At 38.2% G+C, this 22,552-nt stretch overlaps 1 long non-coding RNA gene across 1 annotated transcript; it reads left to right on the top strand.

Annotated features, from left to right (window-relative positions):
* Positions 1–1,751: 1,751 nt before the first annotated feature.
* Positions 1,752–5,027, top strand: LOC138882262 (uncharacterized). The gene is made up of 3 exons (XR_011403741.1): positions 1,752–1,880; positions 3,897–3,967; positions 4,741–5,027. It is a non-coding gene; the product is annotated as an uncharacterized lncRNA (long non-coding RNA).
* The last annotated feature ends 17,525 nt before the right edge of the window (positions 5,028–22,552 follow it).

Genomic DNA, 22,552 nt, shown 5'->3' with positions numbered 1-22,552 from the left:
CGACATCCTCCACGCAAACGCGAAGCGTAAACTGACCAAGCCTTCGCGAATGCGACCTTACCTACGCGAACGCGAAGCACAAAATTCTTGGGATCCCAGCTGCTCCAATTACCTTACGCGAACACAACTCCTCTCACGTGTTCGCGATTCACTAGAATCCAAAACCTACACGAACGCGACCCCAGGCTCGCGAATGCGAAGAACATTTTCTCCTCTAGGCCCAGCTCTTCTTTGCGAACGCGGGACTATCTTCGTGAACGCGAAGAACAAGTTCTTCTGCAATAAAAACCAGAAAATCTGCAACTCTCCCAAACAAAGAATCAGTCTGTTAACCACCTGAAACTCACCCGAGGCTATCAGGATCTCAACAAAACATTCCAACACATCCCATAACATCATTCAAACTTGTTCCAAACTTCGAAACACTCAAAACAACATCAAAACATCAAATGACCCTCGGATTCAAGCCTAAGAATTCCAAAACTTTCAAATTCTACTTTCGATCAAAAAGTCTCTCAAACCTCGTCCTAATGACCTGAAATTTTGCACACATGTCCCAAATAACACAACGGACCTACTCCAATTTCCGTAATTCCATTCCGACTCCTATATCAAAATTTTCACTACCAACCGGAAAACGTCAAAATTTTAGTTTCGCCAATTCAAGCCTAAATCTACTCTGAACCTCCAAAATATATTCCAATCACGCTTCTAAGTCTCAAATCACCTCACGAAGCTATCCAAACTTTAAAAACCAAGTTCCTAGATCATTTACTCACACGTCAACTTCTGGTTGACTTTTCCAACTAAAAGGCGAACTTAAGAGACTAAGTGTCTCATTTCTCTACAAAACCACTCCGAACCCAAACTAACCAACACGATGCGATGAAATACAGCTGAACAACACATAAAGAAGCAGAAATAGGGAAAAACGAAGCGGTAAGTCATGTAAAGACCGGCCGGGTCGTTACAAAAGAAGTACACATTTTTTGTAAAAAAGAAAGAAAGAAAGACTATCTATTTTTTAACACTAAAAATATTTTAGAATTTTCAAATTAAACTACTTAAATTTTTATATTAGTAAATATAATTTTTATAACAACATCATAGGTAATATATTGTAAATACATGTTTAACATCTTATTTATTTAAATTACCTCTTACAAATATAAAAAAAATTACTATGTGAAGTTAAAGATTTCATGTCTTTTAAGAATATGTGAAGAAAGAGTGGGAGTGGGATAGGGGGAATGATGATTTAACCGATGGAAATAGGTTTTAAGAGCTTGGGACGAACTGCTTAGTAATAAAATTTGGGTGGGTGGGTCCAATTACAGGCAGCCAAGTGGATTTAAAAGACATGTGAGATTTTTTGACGGGTAAGGGTAAATAGCTATCGAGAAAAGATCAAGTTTCTTGAAAGCTAGGCCCAAGGACGAATTTAGGGGGCGGAAGATTTATTCATCCGAACCCCCTTCGTTGGAAAATTGAACTATTTATATAGGGGTAATTTTTTTTATTTATGTATATATATAATATTTTGAACACCTTTGACACAAGCTAAAAGTGTGACTTAGTGATCAAGGGGGTTTCGATTTTGTACGAGGTCGCGGGTACCATTCCTGTTAAATGCAATCTTACCCTTTTCACAACAGTTTTTTTTTAATTTTAAACCAAGTAAAACGACGTCGTTTTTCTTTTTAATTATATTTCCCCAAAAAATCTTACCAATTGGGATTTGGGTTAAAAATCCCCAACACACACACTCTCTCTCTTTGTTGCTTCACTCATCTGCCACTCCCCCTCTCTCTTCGCCAACTTAAGCCCTCAATCATTATTCTTCTCTATGTTGCCCTGTCGCTCGTCGGTATTAGCCCCATGTAAGTTCATTTCTCTTTCTGACCCCTTTTCAAAATTTTATTTGTATTTTATTAATGAATATTGTTTTTTAATTTAGGTTAATGACTCTTGTTTGTTGTTTCTTAATTTTTGATTATGTAGAATTTATTTAGTTTTCTAGTACATTTGCGTTGATAAACTTCTGGAAAATACTTGCCGATTTTCTTTTTTAGAATTGAGATCTTTTTTGTGTTTAATATTCATAATGTGGGTCTATTCAATTGCTTTTTAAGCACTGGTGAGTAGGTTGTTCAACAATTCAGGATTAAAGTCATTCTTTTAGCTCCAAAATAAATTTTAGTTTATCTTTAATTTCTTAATAAATTCAATATATATGGGCTTAAACTCAATCTTAATAGTAATGTAGCAGGGGCAGATTTAGGGGAGCGGAAGGGGATTCGTCGAAAAATATTAAAATTTTTGAACCCCTTTCGCAAATGTTCTGGCTCCGTCGGGAAAGTAAATTTCTGCATATTTTAAGGCATTCGATTCCTTATCGTAAATACTCATGCCCCACTTATCATTTTGATAATTGCTAATGCAACCTAATGTTCAATTCTTTCTTTAGAACACTTTTAGTGTGACGACCCGGCTGGTCGTCTTAAGAATTAATGCCCCGAACCCCTATTAACTGCTTTTTCTGTGTTTATTTCTGCTATTTTGATTTGTCGGGATGTTCGATTGTGAGTTTCGGAGAGTTTTGGGACACTTAGTCCCAAAATGAGAGCTTAAGTGTTGGAAAGTTGACCGTAGCCGGAACAGTGTGAAGACAGCCTCGAAATGGAAATTCGATGGTTCCGTTAGCTCCGTTGGGTGATTTGGGCTTAGGGGCGTGTTCGAATTGTGTTTTGGAGGCCCGTAGCTAATTTAGGCTTTAAATGCCGAAAGTTGAATTTTTGAAGTTTCCGGTTCGATAGTGAGATTTTGATCCGAGGGTCGGAATAGAATTCCGGAAGTTGAAGTATCTCCATAGTGTTTAATGTGACGTGCGTGCAAAATTTTAGGTCATTCGGACAAGGTTTGATAGACTTTTTGATCTAAAACATATTTTTAGAGTTTTTGGATTTCTTAGGCTTGAATCCGATGAAAAATAGGTGTTTTGTTGTTGTTTTGACCATTCCGAAGGTTGGAACAAGTTTGAATGATGTTTTAGGATTGGTTGACATGTTTGATTGAGGGCCTGAGGGACTCGGGTGTGTTTCGGATACTCAACGGGTCATTTTGGAACTAGAGAAATTGCAGAAAAATCTGCAGCAACACAGTTCTGGTTTCCTTCTTCGCGTTTGCGAGTGGGGTATCGCGTTCGCGAAGAAGAGCTGGGGCTGGTGAGGAATTTACTCTTCGCATTCGCGAAAGAGCTTACGCGTTCGCGAGGCTGTAGGACTTGGTGCCTACGCGTTCGCGAAGTCAGTCTCGTGTTCGCGTAGGGGAAGAGAACTGAACATCACATTCATGGCTCAGACATCACGTTCGTGAAAAGGAAGACTGGCCATTGGAACTTTAGTGCAATGCGTTCACGATAGTAGCCTCGCATTCGCGAAGAAGAAAATACCTGGGCAGAATATAAAATTTCAAAATCGAGGGTTTAGCCATTTTTATCAAAACTTAATCTTTGAGAGCTTGGATTTGAGTGAGATTTTGAGGGATTTTCAGATATATTGATTGGGTAACAATTCTTAACCCCTTTTTTCTTGTAACCCATTAATCCAAACATGAATTCATCCTTTAATTTCGGAATTTGTATGAAAATTGGGAAAACATTCTTAGACTAAGGAATTGAATTTTGATTGGGGATTTGACATTGGATTGGGATAATTTTGATATGATTAGACTCGTGTGGGTGTGAGGATTCTGAAAATAAAATTTTTACCCGATTCCGAGATGTGGGCCCGAGGGGCATTTTGGTCATTTTACCTAATTTCGCGTATTAACTTAGAATTTCTTTGTAGAATCAATTGATTCAAGTGTTATTTACGTTATGAAATTGAATTGAATAGATTTGGGCCATTTGGAGTCTAGTAATCGTGGCAAGAGCGTGGTTTCAGATTGATTATTGAGCCGGTTCGAGGTAAGTGGCTTGTCTAACTTTGCGTGGGGGACTTTCCCCTTATGATTGGTACGTGATAATTGACTTAATTCATTTATTTGCTTTAACTATCTTATTTGTATTACGTGAAGCATGTTAGGTTAGAATTGTCTGGGTTACCTTGTTATGAAGTTGAGTTTATTTGAATATTCCTTGTGCCATTGTTGTGTGTTTTACTTTGGGACTACGGGACGACATTCTGGGAGATCCCATGTACGCATTTACGATTTGAGCTGAAGTGCGGGATACCGAGAGATCCCCAGAACACACATTGAGGATACCAAGAGATTCTCAAGATACCAAGAGATCCCTATCATACATTGAGGATACCAAGAAATCCTCGGAATACCAAGAGATCCCTATCATACATTGAGGATACCAATAGATCCTTGGGATACCGAGAGATCTCCAGCATATATTAATGCTACCGAGAGATCCTCGGGATACCAAGAGATCCCTAGCATATATTGAGGATACCGAGAGATCCTCGGAATACTGAGAGATCCCCGGTTATTTCCTTGTGATTGTTTTGCCTCTGTTTCAGTTATTGAATTCCTTGTTTTCCTGTATTAAATTCTTATCGTTAGTTTTCAACGGTACTGCTTATCTTATACTGTCGTGTCTTATATTCTTTATTTTATCTCAGTAGGGCCCTGACCTTCCTCGTCACTACCTGACCGAGGTTAGGCTTGGCACTTACTGAGTACCGTTGTGGTGTACTCATGCCCCTTCTGCGCATGTTTTGTCATGTGCAGATCCAGGTACTTTCGCTCTGTCTTATCATCCTTGAGGCGAGACAGTTCTGTAGAGACTTCGGAGTCTATCTGCCGCATCCGCAGACCGAGGAGTCCCTTTTTATTTTTCTGTAATAGTATAGCCCTTCAGTATTCCCCTTTTGGTTAGACCTTTCTGGAGTTAGAGCTTCTTATGTACCTCTTACCTTGTGATTCATGGGTTTCTGGGTTTTGGGAAAATGTATTGGGTTTAAGAGTTAATATTGTGTATGCCGAGCGACACTTTTAAACGCTATTTTATTACCCTATTTCTGTTTTAAATTATTTTCTTCCGCAAATTTGGTTTATCTTCCGCATTTTAGGCTTACCTAGTCGTAGAGACTAAGTACCGTCACGATGGTTCACGAATGGCGAATCGGGGTCGTGACATTTAGATAGTTGCGCAGAATAATTTTTGTAACCCTTGGTTGCATTTATGACCGCCTAATGACAACAAAAAAAATATTCTCTATTCCTTAACATTGTGAAAAACAGACAAATAGAAAAGGAGTTACCATGATAATGGATGTTCATAATGGATGTTCTGAAAGAACCGTGTTACCCGCTTCGCGTGATGTGTCATATGCCATGTTAACAGATAGTCTTCCCTATCCATAAGCCTTTGCCTTCTCAACATACTGAAAAGGTACAAAATAACATAATTAAGCATTTTGGGAAATTTCTTGATCAGTGAAAAAAATCAATTTTTGTCTATGGGTACAAATGGTTTCCACAGATGATGTGGATATCTATTTAACTTTAGGCCATTGTTATTGCAGTAACATATAACTTGGGAACATGGGACTACGGAAAGAAATATTACATTATACTGTAGACATTGAAATTTTAACGAATCAAGCCAAATCCTAAATTAAAGATACTGTAAGACTCTTGAAATCTTAGGAGTCTATTAGGATTTCTTAGAGGTTACTCTACCCCAAACCCTAACTCACACCTATATAAAGGGATACATATTCCCTTGAAGAGGTGTCTCAAAATCTCATAAACTCTTGGGATATTCACATAGATATCGAAATATGGTCGGATACTTCTTGACAATCAAATAGTTCAAGAAGCTGGAGATCAAATGCATCCCCAGGAGGTCTACATCATCCTATATTCAAGAAATATGCGGCTTCAACCCTCGAATCACGGAGATAATCAGGAGAGAATAATCAAGGGAGAAGCAGAATCGTACTCACAATTGATTAGTAAAAATATTTTTCTCTTATTTTGTGATTGCAGTTTATTTTTCATATGTTGAAAATTTATTGCAAACAAATTGGCATGCCCAGTGGGATCAGTTCTTCCTTCATCTCTTCCTCTTGTAAATCGAAAACTCCAAGTTTCAAAATCATTTGTTGTGATGGTCGAGTACTTCAAGTTTCGGCAAGCCTACACCCTGAAAAACCTAGAAGTAGGGGGCATTTGTAGACATCAAAATTTTAACGGAACAAGACAAATCCTAAATTAAAGATACTACAAGACTTTTGAAATCCTAGGAGTCTATTAGGGTTTTTCGGAGGTTACTCTACCCTAAACCCTAACTCACACCTATATAAAGAGATACATATTCCCTTGAAGAGGTGTCTCAAAATCCCATAAACTCTTGGAATATTCATAAAGAGATCGAAATATGGCAGGATACTTCTTGACAATCAAATAGTTCAAGAAGCTGGAGATCAAATGCATCCCCAGGAGGACTGCATCATCCTATATTCGAGAAATACGTAGCTTCAGCCCTCGAATCATGGAGATAATTAGGAGAGAAGAATCAAGGGAGAAGCAGAATCGTACTCACAATTGAATAGTAAAAATATTATTTTGTGATTGCAGTTTATTTTTCATATGTTGAAAATTTATTGCAAAAAAATTGGCACGCCCAGTGGGACCAGTTCTACCCTTCATCTCTTTCTCTTGTAAATCCAAAACTCCATGTTTCAAAACCATTTGTTGTGATGGTTGAGTACTTCAAGTCTCGTCTTCAATTTTCGGCAAACCTATATCCCGACAAACCTTGAAGTATGGAGAATTTGTAGACATCAAAATTTTAATGGATCAATCCAAATCCTAAATTAATGATACTACAAGACTCTTGAAATCCTAGGAGTCTATTAGGTTTTTTTGGAGATTACTCTACCTTAACCCTAACTCACGCCTATATAAAGGGATACATATTCCCTTGAATAGGTGCCTCAAAATCCCATAAACTCTTGGGATATTCACAAAGAGATTGAAATATGGCCGGATACTTCTTGACAATCAAATAGTTCAAGAAGCTGGAGATCAAATGCATCCCCAGGAGGTCTGCATCATCCTATATTCGAGAAATACGCGGCTTCAACCCTCGAATCCTGGATATAATCAGGAGAGAAGAATCAAGGGAGAAGCAGAACTGTACTCACACTTGATTAGTAAAAATATTTTTCTCTTATTTTGTGATTGCAGTTTATTTTTCATATGTTGAAAATTTATTGCAAACAAATTTGTTGGAGGTAGGGACAACGGTGCCTATTGGAAAGGAACCTTCATGAACTTGGTAAGCCTGAGAAGGTCCCTTCCTTTTTTGAACTTCTTTATATAGAGGTCCCTTGACGTCTCATGGTGCAACCACTTTGGATTTGAAAGTAGGAGGTTTTTCCTCCTTGTTATGCTCTTGAGGTGTAATCTTTAAAGGTGCAGCAGTGATTGGCCCAACAAAAGTCACCAAAGATTCTAAATGACCTTCAAGAAAGCTCACATGCACTCTTGTCCACTAGGATTTGCACTCTGATGAAAATAGCTTTTTTGCCATAGATATAGCCGAGGGAAAGGTCGCCCTCACGTTGGTAGAATTATGTGACACAATTTCTCTAAACTTTGAGTCCTTTTTCTAGTGAGGCACTTCGAAGGTCATTTTACAAAATACCAGGACTAGTTTGATAAAATCCAAATTGACGGCTGAATCGATGTGGACTATATGGTTCAAGAATGAAAGAGTTCCCACACCTCAAAGGGAGATAATTAAAACGGATACTCATAAAATAATTGACTTTAAATTCTGATGCATTACCATTATCCTCGAAATAGTAAGGTTAAGACCCCTCCAGCATGGTAGAAGTCCAAGATGCATTATCTGCTTGATGGATGCATTTTCTTGCATTTGTATCATCCAAATACCTTGCAGTGCCTTCTACAGAATATGCCACCATTAATGGAACATATGGTCCTTTTGGAATCCCATAGTGCGTGTTGAAGTAGTGAGAAAGCCAACCGTATACATAATGAATGGGAAAAGAGATTTTGATATGCTCGAGCTGCGAGGACTTGCAGATCTTGTTCAAACCATAGTAGATGCTCGCCAGAACTGGGATTGCAAGGATGAATTTCCATCCATATGCCAACATGCTCGTTGTTTTAAAGGTTTCGGGTTGAATGAAATCACCATCTTAAGAGGGAAATACAAGTGCACACAACCAACAAGATAAGAATGCCGCCAGATATTTGCCTTGTCTTTTTTCATGTCGAACCCCAAGGTTAACAAACATCGTCTAATCCGCGCTAGACCATGCAACTACTTATGGTATAGCTCCAATGGGATTATGCATTGACTTCAAATGGGTAGATTTTTCCTCCCTCCTTGCTGGAGTAGGTTCATATCTCAGGTCTCTCTTGCACCAAAACTAAATCCACTTGCTAAATGAGACATTTAGATCATGACTCCCCCTTCTTGAAGATGGTTGTAAATAGGTATCCACAAGCTCGAGGAGTAAATCTTTCATTCTTCTCATTAACACCTGTGAGTTTGATAGTTTCGAGCATAACTTCTTCGTAGGGAGAATCTCCAATAGGTAAACCGCCAATGGTATGTAAATTCGAAAGAGATATTGATATTTCTCCGGCTGATGTAAGTAAGGTATTTGTTGTGGGACAATCTCTACCTCTCATCTCAATTTTTCAATCACCAAAGTTCAAGAACATTGAAATGGCTTTAAAAAAATCAACTCCCGTTCAACTTCCACCAAGGCTACTAATTCCAGGTTCTATGCTGATGTGGAAAGCATCCTCGATGTTACCTTTGGAAGCTTTGGACCAGTTACGAGGAGCAAAAAAAGCTCATTAGGACAACAAGCACCCCAAGTGCTGTCCGCATCAACCCTTATTTTTGGATCTTCATCCTCAAAAGGAGCAAGATCTTCCACAAACGCACCTGAAGGAAAAGGAGGATGCGATGTTGCTGAAAAGATCAAGAAAGCCTTTGCTCTGCTTGACCTCTCCAGATCCAAGCACTTTGTTGTGAAGGAAGATGATGATGCTTCAAGTGATGGATCCTCTCCACTTACATCACATAGAGTGCGCAAATCAAGGATCAATCTGTGTAAAAATCCATGCTACTGTCCATCACCCACGACAATCATGCAAGCCATGGTGACAAACACTTCATATATGGAGGAGCAGTTGACAAACTTGACGGAAGCAATCGCTAGCTTGACCAAGTACATGAAAAATCAAGATGCTAGAATCGTCAAGCTAACAGATAGGGTGGGAATCTTGATGGAAGAAGAATCTAACCATGTGCCTGGCAAGCTCCCAGAAGTTCTAGAGAGTGATTCTCCCCAAAGACAAGTAGCATTCGCTAATCTATCCTTGTCTCATCTGAAGGGGTGATTCCAATCGATCAACTGAAGGAGTTCATTGAAGGAACCATTAAGAACAAGTATGAAGTTGCTGCCAAGTCCTCCCTTACATATGCAAAACGTACACTACAAGGGTCGATATGTTGAAGATGTCTGCTGGTTATCAACCTCCAAAGTTTCAACAGTTTGATGGAAAAGGTAATCCAAAGAAACATGTGGCGCACTTCATTGAGATGTGCAACAATACTAGGACCTATGGAGATTACCTCGTCAAGCAGTTGGTTCGCTCGCTAAAGGAAAATGCTTTTGACTGGTACACAGACCTCAAGGCCAGATTTACTAATAACTTGGATCAACTAGAACAAGAGTTCCTCAATCACTTTTATAGTATGAAACGTACTATGAGTATGATAGAACTCACAAATACTCATCAATGAAAGAGCAAATCAGTTATTGACTTTATCAATCATTGGAGGAATGCAAGCCTCAACTGCAAAGAGAGGCTCAGTGAAGCTTCTGGCATAGAGATGTGCATCTAAGGCATGCATTGGGGACTACATCTTGCAAGGTATCAAGCCTAACATGTTTTAAGAACTTGTGACTCGTGCCCACGACATGAAGTTAAGCATGGCCTCCGCTAGAAATAAAAGACTGCCTATCTATGAGCCTCGCAAAGGGAACGACAAGCAAGAAGTCAGGAAATGGAGCAAGTTGGTATTGAGGCCTGAAAGCAAAGAAGCTATAAATGTCAACACATAACCTATAAAGTTCACGATGAAAGTGAGCAAGAAACAGAGTATGAAATCCACTTCTTTTCAAGATAAGCCAAGTAGAAAGTTGACTCTAAAAGAAATGCAAGAGAAAGAGTACCCATTTCTGAGGATTCTGATGTGCCAGCTATTTTTGAAGAAACTTCTCGATTTAAATCTCATTGAGCTTCCGGAGATGAAGCGACCAAATGAAGCTGTGAAAACAAATGACCCAAATTACTGCAAATACTATCGACTTGTGAGCCACCTCTGGAGAAGTGCTTTATCTTCAAGGACAAAGTTATGGACTTGGCTTGCGAAAAGAAGATCGTGCTTGAAGATGAGAAAAAAAGCGCAAACTAAGTCTCTGTCACCCTTGGATCATTCAGTCCGTATGAATAATGTGGTTTTAAATAAAGTAAAGATGAAGAATTATGGAAGAACGACAAAGCTGAAGTCAATCAACCTGATCATGATGAAGGTTGGATGTTGGAGACTCCTCGTAGGCAACACAGAAGGATCCCACGAAAAGAATCAGTAGAACAACCAATAAGGAAAATGATGGCAAAAAGACCAAGGAGATGGAATCCAGTTAAGTATTTAAAGAAAGCAAAAGTGGAGGTGCACCACCCTCAAAAGCCACGACATCCAGTGACCTTGGAGGAGTTTTTACCAAGTTGGTTCTGAACGAAGATTTCCCTTGGGGGTATTGATGCCTCTTATTGCCATGTTGACGAAGGGGGAGAAAAGAGTGATGACCTACCGTTGGTACCATCTTCGGAAAAGCTCATCGAGTCCACTCCTCAAGAAGTTAATGTTTGTGAGGAAAAAGTCACGTTCACAAATGAAGATCTTCTGCTAGGTGACACTCTTCATAACCGCCCGTTGTACCTAGTTGACTATATGCGTGATGAAAGGGTAAATTGAATTTTGGTTAATGGAGGATCCTCAATGAACATTTTGCCGATTCGCACTGTGAAAAAACTTGGTATTACCATAAACGAACTCTCAGAAAGTCGTATGATGATCCAAGGATTCAACCAAGGGGACAAAGAGCCATAGCCGCGGTCAGGCTGGGAATCACCATTGAAGATATGCAATCAAGTACATGGCTGCATGTGATCGATGCAAAGACTTCATACAACGTATTACTTGGAAGGACTTGGATACATGCGAATAAAGTGGTTCCATCTACCTACCATCAATGTTTGAAATACTACGGAGGTGAAGTTGAGAAGAAGATAATTGCTGATGACAAGCCATTCACCTAGGCTGAGTCACACTTCGCCGATGCAAAGTTCTACCTGAAGAACCTCATTGTGAAGGAGCTAAAAACTGATGATGTCATGAATGACAAGGATTACGAGTCCACGAGTAAGAGAGCTGAGGTAGTTGCTGACAAAACCAAAGTTGTTGCTGAGAAGGTACACCCCAACCCAAATAAGTCTCATAAAGGGAACATTGTGTCTCACATCAAGAAATTAACTCCTCTACTCCAATACGTCCCTAAAAAGAAGAAAGATGAAGGTGGATCATCTAATATCCAAACTAACATGCTAAAGGGGTTAACTCTTCCGGTCACACAAATTGAGGCAATAAAGTCATCCTCAATTCCACCTGCAGGGTTTGTGGACCAAAATCATTTGCAAAATGTGGCACTCCCTACAAAGCGAATAGATGAAGGTTTTGATCCTAATGCTTACAAGCTATTTGCAAAAGCTGGATACAATCTCAATGAGCCATCAAAGTTAGGGAAGCTCCCATCGAAAACTGTAACGAGATAACTACGTGAAGGTTTGGGATACAAGCAACCGTCACCAGTGCACATCTCCATAAGAAGGGCGAGTAGCAATTATATCACTGTAGAAGATGGATCTGCCGCTTTTAACAAGCCTTCTGTCTTTGATCGACTTGGAAATTCAACTGTGAGAATGTCCGCGTTTGAGATATTGGGCCCATTAAAGAAGGGGAACAAGTTCCATAGAAATTATCAAATTATAAGAACACCCGTTTCGCCCAAAATCCAAAAGATCTCTAAGAATTTCTAAAGTTTGGTTCCTTCTAGAATTAGGCAACAAACAAAACTTATCGTTTCATGTAAAGAACTACTGTAGGTAAAGCCATATGTTGTGATCTACACTAAGGAACGTGACAAAGATAAAGAAATTATGGGTTCTTCGTATCATGTTACTGTACAAGGCGAGAATGGTGTTCCATCTTCAATGGAGGATAGTGCAGGATTGGAGAATGTTTCACCATATTAGCACTTATCCTTCAATGATGGGGACCCTCAAGAAGATGAAGATGCGAAAGAAGCTCCACCTGAACATGAACAGTGGGTGAAGATGATAGTTGATGCCTTAAAAGAAGTTAACCTTGGCACCAATGAAGAACCAAGACCCACATACCTGAGTTCTTTACTAGAAGTTGATAAAGAAAATACTTATATTGAGTTACTCAAGGAGTTCAGAGATGTATTTGCTTGGAGTTACAAAGAGATTCCTGGCTTGGACCCGAAAGTAGCAGTCCATCACCCTGCAGTCAAGAATGTTGCTCACCCTATTAAACAAGCTCAAAGGCGCTTTAGGCCGGACTTGGTTCCCTTGATTGAAACCGAAGTTAACAAACTCATCGAAGCTGGCTTTATTTGTGAAGTTAAATACCCAACATGGGTTTCAAGTATTATCCCTGTAAGGAATAAAAATTGCCAGATTCGAGTGTGTGTTGACTTCATGCTATAACCAAATTCGCATGGCGCCAAAAGATGAAGAGCTTACTGCATTCCATACCCCCAAGGGTATTTATTGCTATAAGGTAATGCCTTTTGGCTACTTACCAAAGAGCTATGCAGAATATCTTTGATGAACTTCTCCACAAGAATGTCAAATGTTATGCGAAAGACTTGGTGGTAAAATCAAGAAAGAGGGTCGACCACTTGAAAGACTTGAGAATGGTGTTTGAGTTGCTCCGAAGGTACCAACTTAGGATGAATCCATTGAAATGTACCTTTGGAGTTACTTCCGAAAAGTTCCTTGGTTTCATTATCCTACATCGAGGGATTGAAATTGATCAAGCTAAAGTAGATGCAATCTTGAAAATATCTGAGCCTCGAGATATTCACGAATTGAAAAGTCTGCAAGGAAAGTTAGCGTACCTTAGGAGATTAATCTCAAACTTAGTTGGGAGGTGCCAACAATTTAATCTCCTTATGAAGAAAGGTGTCCCATTCAAATGGGAACAAACACATAGCAATGCCTTTGAGAGCATTAAATCCTACTTGATTAAGCCTCCAGTTTTAGCAGCCCCTACACCTAGAAAGCCATTGATAGTATACATTGCGGCGCAAGAAAGGTCTGTTGGAGCACTGTTGGCCCATGAAAATAGTGAGGAGAAAGAAAACTCTCTTTACTACTTGAGCAAGATGATGACACCAAACGGCTAAATTATTCGCCAATTGAAAATTTATGTTTGGCACTAGTCTTCTCAATCCAAAAGTTGAAGCACTACTTTCAATCTCATGTCGTTCGTCTTGTTTCTAGAGCAAATCCCATCAAGTTCGTGATGTCAAAACATGTGCTTAGTGATCGATTAGCAAGGTGGTACCTCCAGTTTTAACAATTTGAAATTTTGTACATCCTTCAAAAGGCTATAAAAGGACAAGTGCTAGCAGACTTCTTGGCAGATCACCATATACCTGATGATTGGGAGCTAACTGACGAACTACCTAATGAGGACACAATAGTCATTGAAGTTCAACCTCCATGGAAGATGTACTTTGATGGTGCTGCATATCTCGGAGGAGCTGGTACTGGTGTAGTATTTGTCACTTCTCAAGGTGAAGTTCTGCCCTACTCTTTTACGTTGACGCAACTCTACTCTAACAACTTTGATGAGTATCAAACACTAATACTTGGGGTTAAAATGGCTGTCAAAATGAAGCGGTTGCAATTGCAAGTCTTTGGTGACTCTTAGTTAGTGGTCAATCAACTTTTAGGTATTTACGAGGTTAAGAAGCCTGAACTACGCCCATATCATGATTATGCTAAAAAATTAATGGGATGACTCGGTGATATGACTATTCAGCATATGCCAAGGAAAGAAAATAAGAAGGCTGATGCTTTAGCTGCCCTAGCTTCATCGTTAACCCTGACTGATCAAGCGCAAGTTACTGTCTGCCAAAAATAGGTAGTACCGCTACCAAATGAGGCTGAAAGTGAAGAAAATGAACTCAAGCATCTTGTCGTTGTTTTTGAAGTTGAGAAAGAAGAATGGCGACAACCCATTATCGACTACTTATGCTATGGGATACTTCCAGAAAATCCGAGGAGAAGGACTGAAATCCGTCGCCATGTACCTCGCTTACTTTACTATACATAAGATCATTCGAGGGAGTACTCTTGCGATGCTTAGGTGAAGAAGAAGCACTCCAACCTTTACAAGAGGCACATTCTGGGGTATGTGGGTCACACCAGTCTAGACCAAAGCTCCACTTCCACATAAAAAGGATGTGATATTATTGGCCAATAATGGTAAAAGATTGTTTGGACTATGCTCAAAGATGTAAGGCTTGTCAATTCCATGCGAATTTTATTCATCAACCTCCTGAAGTGTTGCACCCGACTGTTGCATCCTGGCCATTTGACGCTTGGGGATTGGATGTTGTTGGACCACTACCAAAGTCCTCTGATGGGCACCTATACATCTTGGCTGCAATTGGTTACTTCTCAAAATGGGATGAAGTTGTTGCTCTTAAGAAAGTAAAAAAAGGAAAATATTGCAAGTTTCATCCGAGTAAACATTATCTATCACTTTGGCATTCTCGTTATTTAATAACAGATAATGGCAAGTTGTTCAACAATAGGTTGATGAACAAGATTTGTGAACTCTTTGGCTTCAAGCAACATAACTCTTCTATGTACAATACTGCCACCAATGGTCTAGCCGAGGCATTCAACAATACTCAATGCACCTTGTTAAAGAAAGTCGTCTCCAAATCCAAACGGGATTGGCATGACCGTATGGAGGAAGCTCTATGGGCATAAAGGACAACTCACTGCACACCAACACAAGCGACCCCTTATGCACTCGCTTATGGAGTCGAAGCCATCTTGCCACTCGAGCATCAAATACCTTTATTACGATTAGCTATTCAAGAAGGGATCACTGATGAAGAAAATGCCCGACTTCGATTAGCAGAGTTGGAGGCTCTTGATGAGAAAAGGTTGGAAGCTCAACAGAGTCTGGAATGTTATCAAGCTCGATTGTCTCGCACCTTCAATAAAAGAGTTCGTCCAAGATCCTTTCAAGTGGGAGAAAGAAAGAGCAAACCAAGTTTCTATACGAAGACCCATTATTACTTCCCATAAGCCTGTAGGGAAGTTCACTTCAAAATGGGATGTGCCATATGTCGTTCAAGAAGCTTATTCAAGTGGGGATTATAGGCTGGTTGATGTAGATGGAATGAGAATCAGTATATCAATGACAAGTTTTTGAAGAAGTATTATCCTTGAAGTTGCAACGCTCCTTGACGCATGAGCTTAAACCACATGTTCCTACACTCCAGGACCACATGAGTCTAAACTATGTACGACCCATACAAAAAAAATTTGCTAGGTTGAAAACCTCGAAATAGGCGGCCTAGGCAATAGTTAGGACATAAAAAAAATTACCCATTCTGAACTACGGTATGACTTGATCCTCTTCACCGAGGTACGTAGGCAGCTTAGAGTTTTATTCTAAGTTTAGTTACATGAGTTCAAAATATACATATTACCCCAATCGTTATTCGAAGGAAGAATGATGGAATATAATCCACTTGATTGGAACTTAAAAATCGGGCTTACATGGACTTTGTGCCTTATCAAGGATTGGTGGTTCAATGGGGCAAGCCTCCATAGAAAATTGGCATCTCCGATGGAAGGATGTAGACTTTTAGTAGAAGGCCAAATCTTCAATTTGAAGTACTCAAGTCCGTCAAATCTCTAAGTTGAAGTATTCAATCTCTCCAAGTTTTCATGTCCGCCGGCCTTCAATTTGAAGTCCTCAAATTCATCGGTCTTTATGTTGAATTATTTAAGACCTACAAGTCTGCTAATTTTTCAAGTTTAAGTTTAAAAGTCCACCGCTCTTCAAGTTGAAGCATCAAAGTCTACCAAATTTTCAAGTCTGTCAAATCTTAAAATTTGTTGGTCTTCAAGTTGAAATCTGCAAAGTCCGCCAAGTCTTCAAGTTAATGTTTTCTAATTTACCAATCTTAAGGTGGACATATTAGTCCCTTTTCACCTTAAATTGGTCTCGTTGCCGGTTTGTCCTTAAAAGGAACTATAATTTTTCAATCTTAAGGTGGATGTTAAAGTCCCGTTTCACTTTAAGTTGACCTCTTCGCGGGTTTGTCCTTAAAAGGAACTATAATTTTTCAATCTTAAGGTGGACGTTGAAGTCCCTTTGCACCTTAAGTTAACCTTCTAGGTTTGTCCTTAAAAAGAGCTATAATTTTCCAATCTTAAGGTGGACGTTTAAGTCCCTTTGCACCTTAAGTTGGCCTCTTCATGGATTTGATCCTTCTATATGTTGTCATGAATTTGATACTTCTATATGTTATCATGGATTTGATACTTTTATGTATTGTCATAGATTTGCCCTTCCATATATGTTGTCATGGATTTGTCCTCTCATATGATGTTGAAGATTTGTCCTTCTATTTGTTACCGTGAATTCTTCCTTCTATGTGCATCTAACAGGGCTGGATATGCGTGCCCAATGTAGATGAGCTTCGGGAGTTGATTCTGGAGGAGGCCCATAGCTCGTGGTATTCTATCCATCCGGGTGCCGTGAAGATGTATCAGGATCTAAGACAACATTATTGGTGGAGGAGAATGAAGAAGGACATTTTGGGATTTGTACCTCGGTGTCTCAATTCTCAGCAGGTGAAATATGAGCATCAGAGATCGGGTGGCTTGCTTCAGCAGATGGACATTCTAGAGTTGAAGTGGGAGAGGATCACCATGAATTTTGTAGTTGGACTCCCATAGACTTTGAAGAAGTTTGATGCTATTTGGGTGATTGTGGATCGACTGATCAAGTTCGTGCACTTCATTCTTATGTGTACTACCTATTCTGTAGAGCGGTTGACAGAGATCTATATCCGAGAGATTGTTCGCTTGCATGATGTCCCAATTTCCATCATTTTAGATAGAGGTACTTAATTTACTTCGCAATTTGGAGGGTCGTGTAGAGAGAGTTGGGTACTCAGGTTGAGTTGAGCACAACTTTTCACCCTTAGATGAACGGGCAGTCCGAGCGCACTAATTAGATATTGGAGGACATGTTGCATGCATGTATCATTGATTTTGGTGGTTCATAGGATATTTTCTACCGCTCTCAGAGTTTGCATATAACAACATTTATCAATCGAGTATTCAGATGGCTCCATATGAGGCTTTATATGGGAGATAGTGTAGATTAATGCTGTATTCTGGCCCGGGCCCGGGCCTTAGTGGGCCTAACGGGCCGGGCTTCGTGGTCCCGGGCTTCGTGGGCCTGGGCTCTGGCGGTCCCGGGCCTGGCGGTCCCGGTCTTCGTGGGCTCAATGGGTGGAACCGGCCCGTGACGGGCCTAAGCCCACATGGTCCTGTGCTTAACGGGCCGGGCTCGTGGGCTTCGCGGGCCTAGCGGTTTTTTTTTAAGGCAATTTCTTGTAGTATCATGGCTATATTAAAAATTCACTATGTAGTATATATGTAGATCTAATTATTAAAGTGCTTGACGAAAAAGAAAATAACAAAACAATAGTAAAACACTAAATTGTCATGCATAATATATTGTCTTGTAGTCTATATATTGTATCTTATGTATATATATTCTCTTATATATTTTCTTGTAGTATATATATTGTATCTTATGTATATATATTCACATAATATATTTTCTTGTAGTATATATATTGTATCTTATGTATATATATTCGCATAATATATTTTCTTGTAGTATATATATTGTATCTTATGTATATATATTCGCATAATATATTGTCTTGTAGTATATATATTGTATCTTATGTATATATATTCTCTTATATATTTTCTTGTAGTATATATATTGTATCTTATGTATATATATTCGCATAATATATTGTCTTGTAGTATATATATTGTATCTTATGTATATATATTCGCATAATATATTGTCTTGTAGTATATATATTGTATCTTATGTATATATATTCTCTTATATATTTTCTTGTAGTATATATATTGTATCTTATGTATATATATTCGCATAATATATTTTCTTGTAGTATATATATTGTATCTTATGTATATATATTCGCATAATATATTGTCTTGTAGTATATATATTGTATCTTATGTATATATATTCGCATAATATATTGTCTTGTAGTATATATATTGTATCTTATGTATATATATTCTCTTATATATTTTCTTGTAGTATATATATTGTATCTTATGTATATATTGTAGCATAATATATTTTCTTGTAGTATATATATTGTATCTTATGTATATATATTCGCATAATATATTGTCTTGTAGTATATATATTGTATCTTATGTATATATATTCGCATAATATATTGTCTTGTAGTATATATATTGTATCTTATGTATATATATTCTCTTATATATTTTCTTGTAGTATATATATTGTATCTTATGTATATATTGTAGCTTATAAATAATTCTAAGCATAGACAAAGAAATATTGCGAAAAGATATTCATGGGTAGAAGCAATAAATTTTATTACCAAAAATGACATATCTTTCTTAGTCATCCTTCCCCCAATGGAATGAGCACAACAAGGTACTAATACCACCATTAGAAGGAAAAAAAAACTAAGGAAGATGTGCCAAAATACAAGTTACATATTAGTCTATGTATTATCTCTAACAAATCTCATAAATCCTTCAAGGTTCGGAGGAGGTTGCGTTGGTGGTGGTGGAAAAGAAGCTTGTTCATCACCACTTCCGGGCGAAGCCGAATCCTCCGCAAGTTCCGCTATCATTTCTTCATAAGCTTCATCTATCGCCGGTTGTGCTTCTGCAATTCCAAAGTTTCTTCTTTCCGAGCGGATCCAATCTCTAAACAGTACTGATTTTTCCAAGCTATCCCTCATAGACGCTCTATGATCACCTATTTGCAGTCTTGCTTGACTGAAAGCGCTCTCTGATGCAACAGTTGAAGCTTGAATTGATAAAATATCCCGAGCCATCCTTGCAAGAACAGGAAAATGTTTTTCCCTTGCCTTCCACCATTCCAAAAGATCAAAAGAGCCGTCTGGATTCTCCTTTTCAAGTCCCTGAGACAAATAAACTTGAAGCTCATTTAGATGTGAAGTTTCATCATAATTTTCACCTTGAGACCCCCTGAACTCCGTCCAAGATTTAAGAGCTTTTAAGCCCGCAACTCTTTTAGACGATTGTGAGCTAGACGAAGTAGGGGTTGGAATAGTTGGCCTAGCATGCTCTAAGGCAAGTTGATAAGCATTATAAACTGTTTGAGCATTAATCTTAATTGAAGCTTTTGCATCTGCAAGTGTAGCAATTTCCTCATTTGAAAGATCTAATACCTTATAAATATTTGAATACCAAAAATGAGGACCTCCCAATTTCATTGTAGGATTTAGCATTGCAACAAGACCATAAATAGGAGGGATATGAAAAAAATATTTTTTAAACTTTTGTTTCATTTCATTTTAGCAAGTTCATAAATGTCCCCACCCTCACTAAATTCAACAAACAAATCGGATAGTGCTGCAATATAAACTAAACAGTTTGAAATAGTAGGATAATTGTGAGCACGTGATTTTTGCCTATCCGAGTAACTACTCCAAAATAAATCAAAAAATAAAATAAATTTCTTTTAGTATGCAATTTTTGAATTTGCGTGGTGTTTGTTAAATATTTGTGTTATATCCGTAAATGTGTACGTTGTCATAATAAAATGAAAAAACAAAATAAAATACATGTTGCATGCATATAGGATTTAATTATGCATTTAAAAGATAATTTAAATAAAATCACAAAAAAAAATGCATTAGTTCCATTTTAAATATGTCACTGTGTGATTAATGTTTTGACTATGTGTTAAATAGCTGTTATAAAGTAATTAATATTTTGTGTAAGGTTCAAAATTGTTTTATAATTTTTATTAGGATTTTTTTTTATGATTAATAATAAAATTAGAAAATAAAAAATATATACAAGTTGTAAAATAAAATTTGGACCTGGATTAAAATCCAGGCCCAAATAAAACAATTTTTCCCTTCAGCCCAATCCAGGCAACCCAGGACCGGTCCAATTCAAAGCCAAGACCAAACGACGACGTTTGGTCACATTTTATCAAGGACCGTTGGATCAAAGCCAACCAACGGCTGAGATCCCACGAACCTTAACCCATAGCCCTTACCCGACCCAATGCCCCGATTCAGCCCGACCCCAGCAGTAAACCAAACGACACCATTTGGCTAAATGAACTAATCCTGGCCATCTATTCTCCTTGATCCAACGGTCAAGATTAATCCACCTTCCCCTTATATAAACCCCAAATCCTTACCCCGGCCCCCTAGCCAAACACACCCCTCCTTCCCTGTTCATCATCCCTTCCGAAACTCACCCCTAACCCTAGCCGCCCTAGGATCCCATCGCCTGAAACCCGGCGGCATCAACGCCGCCGGTCACCACCTTAACACCCCAGAACCCCCTGAACACCCTCTATCCGAATATGTTAGCCTCTTGGCTCGAATCTTCCTGAAGGTTCTCGAATCTTCATTTGAAGATTCGAGCCAAACTCAGATCTAAACCTAACAGCCCCAAATCGACACCATAGCTTCCCCTAACCACCCTAGGTATGGATCTGTTGCTTGTTTGGATCGAATCCCCTCAGAACTCTTCGAATCTTCTTTTGAAGGTTCGAACCAAACAAGGACTTACCCAGATTTGTTCTAAACTGACACCAAATGACCCCTAGGCTTCCCTCACCCTTGTGTCGTATTTGGTTCCTCTCGAATCTGACCAGAAATGGTTAAATCCTAAATCAAACCTTCAAGAACCCTAGAAACACCAATTTTTGGATTCTGCCCAAATTAAATAGAAGATTGAGGTTTAATCGACCTTAGTCAAAGTATTTTCAGTTGAAAATACTTCGACTAACTTCTGTTTGATTTCAAACAAAATCCGAATCCAAGTGGAGTTCTAGTTTGAATAAATTTGAAGGTTCAGAGGTATTTTTCTATTTCTTTTGTGTATTCTACGTATTTTTGTTTGTTTTAATAGCATGTTAATTTTTCATATTTTTGTTTGATTTAATTCTGTCATTTTTGTCTCATACCCGTCTATATGATCAAAATATGAAACTATTTATGTTGGTTGTGCTTATTTACAATGTGAGTAATCGACTCAATTAAGTTCGTCGATTAGTTATATTATGAATTCTCATTTATGATAATGCTGATTGAAACAGTCTGTTTCTATTGTTTTAGACTGATTATGGACAAATGTTGTAAATAGTCAACTGATTAATACTCGTCAATTAAATCATGTTTGTTTGCAAATCAGTAAATTCAAATGAATGTTGTGCATATATTGTTTTCTGAACATTGAGTTTCAGGGCATTGTCAGTATATTGACAATGCTCCTGTATTTGTTTGCTTTTTAGTTCAGTTTTGAATCTCAGTTGAAATAATCCTGCATGTTCTGTGTAATGTTAGTGTGCTTTATTCAGGTTCAGTATTCAATTGAGAATCCTCTGTTTAAATTGTTATGTTGAATTCAGTGTGATTTTACAAATGTTGATTAGATGTAATTGTGTTAGAAGGTTACATTCTTAGTTAGGATTCAGTCCAAAACTTTAGGATTGGTTGTAGCTGTCTTAAATCAGATTAATAATCAGGTTTGAACAGATTTTAAAAATCTGTATTGTTAGATTTTAAGTTTGACAGCAGTAATAATAGTAATCACAGTAGGATTTCTGGGGTATTTCTGGGACAAAATAGTGAGGGTAATATGATAGCATAATGAGCTGAAAGTGGAAAGTTATTGACTATTATTTAAAATGATAATGGGAAACAAAGGGTAATGGGGCTGCTTAAAATCAGGATAGGATCATTTAAATTATTCAAAAGCAGTTTTTAATGGAACTTTTTGATTTTTAAAAGAAGAAGGGGGTCCAAGAAGCAATAAAAGGGTATAGGACCAGACCTGTATAAGTACAGGGACTGGAAATTTGAGAACGATCAGATTTAAAAAGAAAAAAAAAAACAGAAAGATTTTAGAGAACAGGAAAAATCAGATTTTAGGATCAGATTTAAGAGAAGAAAAAAAAAGGAGAGTTTTCAGACAGAAAGGAAGGAGAGAAAATCAGTTTTTTTCCAGAAGGATTTAAGGAGATTTAGATCAGATTTTGAGAGAG

This window comes from Nicotiana sylvestris, chromosome 11 (assembly GCF_000393655.2).
Source record: "Nicotiana sylvestris chromosome 11, ASM39365v2, whole genome shotgun sequence".
Taxonomy (NCBI): domain Eukaryota; kingdom Viridiplantae; phylum Streptophyta; class Magnoliopsida; order Solanales; family Solanaceae; genus Nicotiana; species Nicotiana sylvestris.
Note: the sequence above shows the minus strand (reverse complement) of the source record. Positions and strands in the feature narration are given on the sequence as shown.